The 7487-nt window shown below is 37.2% G+C and overlaps 1 protein-coding gene across 1 annotated transcript in view; it reads left to right on the top strand.

The window, feature by feature from the left end:
• Positions 1-5118: 5118 nt before the first annotated feature.
• LOC307270352 (E3 ubiquitin-protein ligase HECTD1-like) overlaps positions 5119-7487 on the top strand; it is a gene marked incomplete at its 3' end in the record, with an annotated part of 27154 nt that continues 24785 nt past the window's right edge. The window contains exon 1 of the mRNA XM_080054241.1: positions 5119-5293. The remainder of the gene's footprint in view (positions 5294-7487) is intronic.

The following is a 7487-nucleotide window of genomic DNA, read 5'->3' as shown; positions in this document are numbered from 1 at the left end:
ATCACACTCAAAACTAACTTCCTCTGAGCGTTAATGACCCTAAACACACCACGATGCATTCACTGTCCTACTGGGATAAATAGGAATTTTGAAGTAGCTGTGAGGATTTTTTTAAATATTTCTGAAACAGTCTAATTTTTTTTTCTGATGATCATGAATGACATGTAACAGCAAACGAGACCATCAGTGCAAAGAATGCTGTTTTTATATAGTTTTTCTTAATGCCTTTGTCATGGGTATACGCTCACCCAGGAACAACAGCTGGCGTGGTACAAACACTACCACTAAAGTCTTCCTTTGAAATAAATAATAAAAATTCAATGAAGGTTGTACAGAACACAGAAAAGCAGATATTTCTAAAAAAAAAAGCTACAGATGAAGTTCACACAGTTATTTACCTGCTTGATACGATGTCACATTTTAAACAGATGTCCCTAAACGCACCGTGCTGCATTCACTGTCCCCCCCCCCCCCCCCCCCTGGGAAAAATATGAATTCCATCAACTAGTATCATGATCATGTTCAATTTTGTAAGTTCATAGCGAACAAAAGGCATGTTATCTCGACATTTGAACAAAACAATTATAATCAATCTTATCAATTAATCGATCAAGGGATTTTTGCAGCTGGAAATGTGTGAGAAACAAATGGAATGGTTTTGGAGAATGGTTGTCAGCAGAGACTTTTTAAACTTTTTGGCATTTTCAAGCTTTATTAGACAGTACAGAGCTGAAATGGGGAGACAGAGAGAGAGAGAGAGAGGGGGAGAGAGGGGGGGGGGGACCTGCAGTAAAGGTCCACGAGTCGGATTTGAACCCGCGACCACTGCAACGAAGGCTGGAGCCGATATGCTACACGCTCTATCCACTACGATGATGATTTGTTGATAAGAAGTTAAAATAGAAGCAATACTTTACGGTTTTCTTATGTTCAATATATTTTCATCTTTAGCTTCAGATGTTGATTTATCTTGTAAAATCTGTGAATTCTGTTTTTTTTTTTTTTAAGATATTTTTTTTTGGCATTTTTATGCTTTATTGATAGTGTAGAGACAGAGGTGAAATGGGGCAGAGAGGGGAGTGACATGCAGAGAACGACCGCGGGCTGGAATCTAACCCGGGTCCGCTGCTGGCCGAGGCCCATGGGGGGGGGGGACGCCCTACCAACTGAGCTAAGGGCGCCCCCAATTTTATGTTTTTCATATCATTCGACACTAAGAACTTTAACCTGAAGTTCAGAGTTCATTTATGTAACACACATAAACACTAGAAACTAACTACACGTGCCCCTATCTATGTCCACGTTCCCTGGTGTCATATAAGCGTCTGTGCACACACACACACACACACACACACACACACACACACACACACACACACAGACCCACACACACACACACACACACACACACACACACACACACACACACACACACACACACACACACACACACACACACACAGACCCACACACACACACAGACCCACCCACACACACACACACACACACACACACACACAGACCCACACACACACACACACACACACACACACACACACACACAGACAGACACAGACACAGACACAGACACAGACCCACACACACACACACACACACACACACACACACACACACACACACACACACACACACACACACACACACACACACACACACACACACACACACACACACACACACACTTTGTGAACTTCCTTGAAGGGAAACATTGGATCATGTCATATTTAGAGGAAAACTGTGGTTAAAGCTATAGTGTGTAACTTTTTCATATAAATGCATGTCTGTTACATTCAATCCATCACCAAACGAGTTGACACAAAGTTGATTAAGCCTATTATCAGCTCCACAAAACTCTCTCTGTATTTCTCAGTATGGCAGCGTTTACAAACTGGTGCCCCCCCCCTGACACTGGTGCAGGAGCTCAGAAAAATCCCAAGAAGAGCCCAAGAAATGTTTCAGTTGTTGATTCTACTGCTAAGAAAAAACCTGGACATACAGCAGAAGGTATAAAATCCATGAGCCATCACTGAAGGCTTTACCTCATGTAGATGCACCGACAGTGTTGTTGTAATTACTCAGAATTCCTCATGGGGGGAGGGGGGGACAGAAGTTACGCACTACAGCTTTAAATTGTTCTAATGAAAATGATATCACAGCTTCTGTCAATGAAGGGAATATTCACTCACTTGAAGCTTTTATTTTGAAATAATTGTCAAATATTGGTTTAAGAAGGAAAAAATTATCCCTGCGTTCCAAATCTCATACTCTTTCTTTTCTCTATTCTACATACTACATCTGACCATAGAAAGACTCTAGTTAGGATGCAGTATGCATACTATTGGGACATACTTTTACTTATGTATTTAGTCATAACATGGCTCCTTGATCTTGCCTCTTGCTTTTATATCCGTCGCATCCCCGTTTGTTTTCATATGGAGGCTTCGTCGATGTGATGTCACTTCACGTGCGCACTGGATTTTTGGTCAGAATCACCCAAATAGCATGCTGTTTTCAACACTAAAAATCTGGTCCGGATCTAGTAGAGTATTTTTAAGCATACTAAATCGAGCACAATAATTGGGACATCCTAAATCTTTTTTCTACCATACTACATAGTAGATAGTATGCGATTTGGAACGCAGGGAATCTGAAGTCATGCCTGTAAATTTTGTTTATTTTCCTGTCACACTAACACTTGACTAGTCTTCCTTCTTTTTTTTTCTTTTTTTCTAAGATATTTTTTGGGCATTTTTATGCTTTATTGATAGTGCAGAGACAGAGTTGAAATGGGGCAGAGAGGGGAGTGACATGCAGAGAATGTCTGGAATCGAACCCGGGTCCGCTGCTGGCCGAGGCCCATGGGGAGGGGGACGCCCTACCAACTGAGCTAAGGGCGCCCCCGACGAGTCTTCCTTCTTGAGTGAATGTCAATAACATATTAGCTCAGACAATGGCCTTCGAAAGGAAAATTATTTTATTTTTATAAGTAAAAATGTTGGTTAATCGAGTTTTGAATCAAATTAGAATCATAAACTGAAGACTTTTAGTGATTGTTATCAGTGGTACGTACAGTGGCCTCTAAGGGACAAATCAGTCATTAGCACTTTAGTTTAAACAAACACTACCACATCTTGTTTTTATCAGAGTGAGGGCTTGAAGTAGCTACGAGGAACTTTTTAAAATGATTCTGAAACAGTCTAATTTCTCCTCTGATGATCATAAATTGCATGTAACAGCAAACAAGACCATCAGTGCAAAGAATGCTATTTTTATTTTTATATAGTTTTTCTTAATGCCTTTGTCACAGGTATACGCTCACCCAGGAACAACAGCTGGCGTGGTAAAAACACTACCGCTTTATGTCCAAAGGGGGGCGCTAGAATTAACACACACTGAAAGTTCCTCGTAGCACCTTTAATAACGAATGTATGTTAGTGAAAATATTTAGCCTACAACATTATCATAATAAAACAAAGAACACTAACACGTGTATGTTTTTAAAAGTGTAATGGCAAGAAATGCATTATTTTTTGTTGTTAAGATTATTTTTTGGTCACAATAAAGGCATTCTATTCTATATTTACTCTTTATGTACCTGCAATAAGTAGCCGATTGAGTAGGTGAGCGTGTGTCTCACCTGTCTGTGATGTGTACAGGTGTGAGTGAGTTAACGTGTATTTTCTAACGGAAGCAAATGAATAATAATAATAAAAAAAATCTTCAAAATCAGTTTCCACTTTTCTTTATTTGTCCTCAGTGTGTGATGAGATGAAGGCTTTTATTTTGAAAAAGCTAGAATTAATAATAATTAAATTCAATTTGAATAGTCTCGTGATGTGTTGTTCATAGATTGATAGAGATACCTATACATGAAACACAAATGGGTTCATGGTTCATTCACATATACATATAAACATCTGTAAATATTTAATATAGCCTGCTATTTGCACACACAAGAAAGAAAAAAATAATAATAAAAAAAAAAAAAATAATTAACTTTGCCAACATATATGAGACCCTTTCTAAGGAAAATAAAAATAATTCAAAACATTTTTTTCAGCTATTATGCACTAAATTAAATGTACTTATGGATATTATAATTATTTTCTACAACATCTGCTAGGAAATAAAACCCAAAATTCTACACACTGCAGGTTTAATAATACATTATTCCACTGTTCCATATACATTTTATTTTTTAATGCAGCAGGGAAAAAAAGTAGAATTTTTCCCAAATATAGGCTACAGAAAATACTAAAGTAAACTAATTCAAAGAGACATTAGCATAAAATCAGGATTATAAATTCCTATTACAGATACAGTTAAGCTGTTATTAAAATTGTTAATATATATGATGTATAAATAGTAAATGAATCACCTTGTCCGGGCTGTTTTGTCTGTGTGTTTTGTTGTGTCACTTCTGAAACTTGTTCTTTGAACCAAAACAAACAGCGCCCCCTGACGTCATCTGCGTCACCTACAGACGCTGCCTTCAGGCTCCGTCGGAAACCCTACAATAATCAACATAAATAAAGAATGAGCATGAATATAATATTAATATAATAGTTTTTTGTAACCCTGATACAAGAAAATACATTAAAAAAAATATCAAATTAAAAATAAGTTATAAAACTAAATAAATATTTTGATGGTAGAGTATTTTAACGAGATTATAAACAAACAAAAATGTAATTCAAAAATAAAAACGGTTTTAATTTGAATTAATTAAAAATAAGAACATGAAAGAATTTAAGAAAAAATCCACACGTATTATTTTATTTAAAGGCATACATGTGAAATATAAGAAGTAAATATAATACAGCAAAGAAATATAACACCCAAATAAATATAAATAATAATATAATAAATAAATATAATTTAAATTAATTTAAAATGTAATTAAATGTAATCAAAGAATAGCAAATATTATAAATAATTCACAATTATTAATCCATTAACTTGTACACACGTTCGAAATTAGAAGTAAAAATAATAAAATAGTCCTAAAAATATAGAATAAATATAAAAGCTATTGTGATGTATCATATTTCCGTGGTTCGTGAACGCGGCATCATCGGCATCGGCTCAGTTCGGCTGTGATCGTCGCACCGTCTCTTTCTGACCTCTTCATGCGCTGCTAGAGAAATGGGAACATGTTAATTTAATCCCACACACACACGGCTCTCCATCCTCCACACGGACCGAGAGGAGCTGGACTTCTTACCCGCTCCTAGACGACTAAAACGCCGGCGAAAAAACAAACAAAAACACGGTAAGTCCTTCCATCGAGGTTACCGTTGTTTCCTTTTGTGGGTGGCAGCGTATGAGCTGCGGCCTCTCGGATCTCCCGGAACTCGAGTCCCGTGGATCCTAATCGGAGACGAAGGCCGCTATCGTATTATTTTCACTAATTGAGCATAACATTCACAAACCTTGGTCATTTTTAGTGTCTCTTCCCAATGAGGTTGAAGTAACGAATCTCCAATGTCGGTAAATAACCCTAAATATGTCGCTATCCATCTAAAATACCTGCTGTTTTCAAGATAGTGTTAGCGCTTAGATTAGCTACACGCGACCATTAGCCTGGATTTTATCGCTTATAATTTATTATTTTGCTGAGTAACAACCAAACGTATCCCTTCATAAACGATAACTGTGTTCTTGGGGACACGTTAAGGTTAATTTCTGGTAGTTACAGTTGAATTTAACGGCTTGACATTATCATCATCATTATCATTAGTGAAGCTAAGAAGCTAATGCTACGAAACACAGTGTTAAATGCAGATCTTTAAAGGGTCTTAATAGGCTTACAACGACCCGTTTCTTAAAATATTAAGGCCTCACGTGGTAGTAAAACGTCTTAAATCAACATTTTAAAGGCCCCCAAAAAGGCTAAAGACAACGAAAGAGGATTGTATCAGTTATTTTCTCTGACGTTGCAAATTTTAAAAACTCTATAATAATAGCTTGAATCTGTTTTTTTTAAATACATTTTTAAATTCAAATTGCCATGGCCTGCCCTGATCCTATGTGGTCACGTGTTGACATTTACCGTGACACACACACACACACACTAGTATTGTTGTTATTTACGCCACTGAAGAATATATGATGAAACGGTAGCAGTAGGTCAGAGGAACTGGCTGAATCATGTACATTTTCAGTCGTTCAGTCGCTGACATTGTGCAAGTTTCCAGGCCACAAACAAAGGACGATTGTTTCAAGTGTGGAGGAAAATATGGGTCAACATAACGACCACCAGAAAGTCATTGTTTTTGTGGTTTTGTACAATGACTGGGACTCATTTTTTCCCGACTCACGATTGATAATTTTTTCCAAATTCAATTGTTTAGTCCATCTAGACTCTTCTGGAGCTTTCTATCTTCCCTTACTCACCAAAAGGAGTTGCCCAATTATGCAACCAATTAAATGGCCATTTTTTACCTGGGAACTTTTAGGTTGCGTTCCGAATCGCATACTCTTTCTTTTTTCTATTCTACATACTACATCCGACGATAAAAATAATCTAGTTAGGATGCAGTAAGCATACTATTGGGACATACTTTTACTCTCTTATTTCATCATAACATTGCGCCTTGATCTTGCCTTTTGCTTTTATATCCGTCGCATCCCCGTTTGTTTTCATATGGAGGCTTCGTCGATGTGACGTCACTTCGCGTGCGCACTGGATTGTGGGTCAGAATCGCCCAAATAGGATGCACTTTTCAACACTAACAATCTTGGCCGCATGAAGTAGGACATCCGGGTACTTCTAACCATCCTAAATCTGGCCACAAGAATCGGGACATCCTAAATCTTTTTTCTACCAAACTATATAGTAGAAAGTATGAGATTCGGAACGCAACCTTAGGATTTCTCGCCAATTTTGGCTAAGGAATTAGAATTAGTCTCAACGTATATCATTTTGAGATGTTGCAGAAATAGTTATTTTCATCATACAATGTAAATGACAAAGAAGAATAGTATATGACATGATGATCATAAATATTAGATTTTTTACCAGAAAATATTTAGGATTTCTCACCAGTTTTGGCTAAGGAATCTGTCTTAATCTCATATCATCACCATAACACACTCTTTTTTACCGATTTCTAAAATGTTTGCACACTTATACTACATAGGATCTCAGAGTTCAATACACTTTACTATACTTCAGTTATACTAAGTAAGTACCACCTTGAAATAATGTCCCAACAGCTGTTTAAGGTCGAGCACAATACTACAGATGGGACCTTTTGAAATCAGGTTTCAGTTTCATTCACTTCAGGGTGGAGTCAGATCTGTAAACAAAGAGACGTAAACAAAGGGCCAACTATAGCCAGTTTACATACCCTAGGCTGTGTATATTAACAACACCAGTTTTTTTTCCAGCTCACACACAGTACAGGCAGGTGGCAGATTGTGAGGAGATTTTCACAGATTTGGTCCGAAAGCACATTTTGACA

Source organism: Ammodytes marinus (genome assembly GCF_949987685.1).
Source record: "Ammodytes marinus genome assembly, contig: scaffold_357, whole genome shotgun sequence".
Classification (NCBI taxonomy): Eukaryota; Metazoa; Chordata; class Actinopteri; order Uranoscopiformes; family Ammodytidae; genus Ammodytes; species Ammodytes marinus.
Note: the sequence above shows the minus strand (reverse complement) of the source record. Positions and strands in the feature narration are given on the sequence as shown.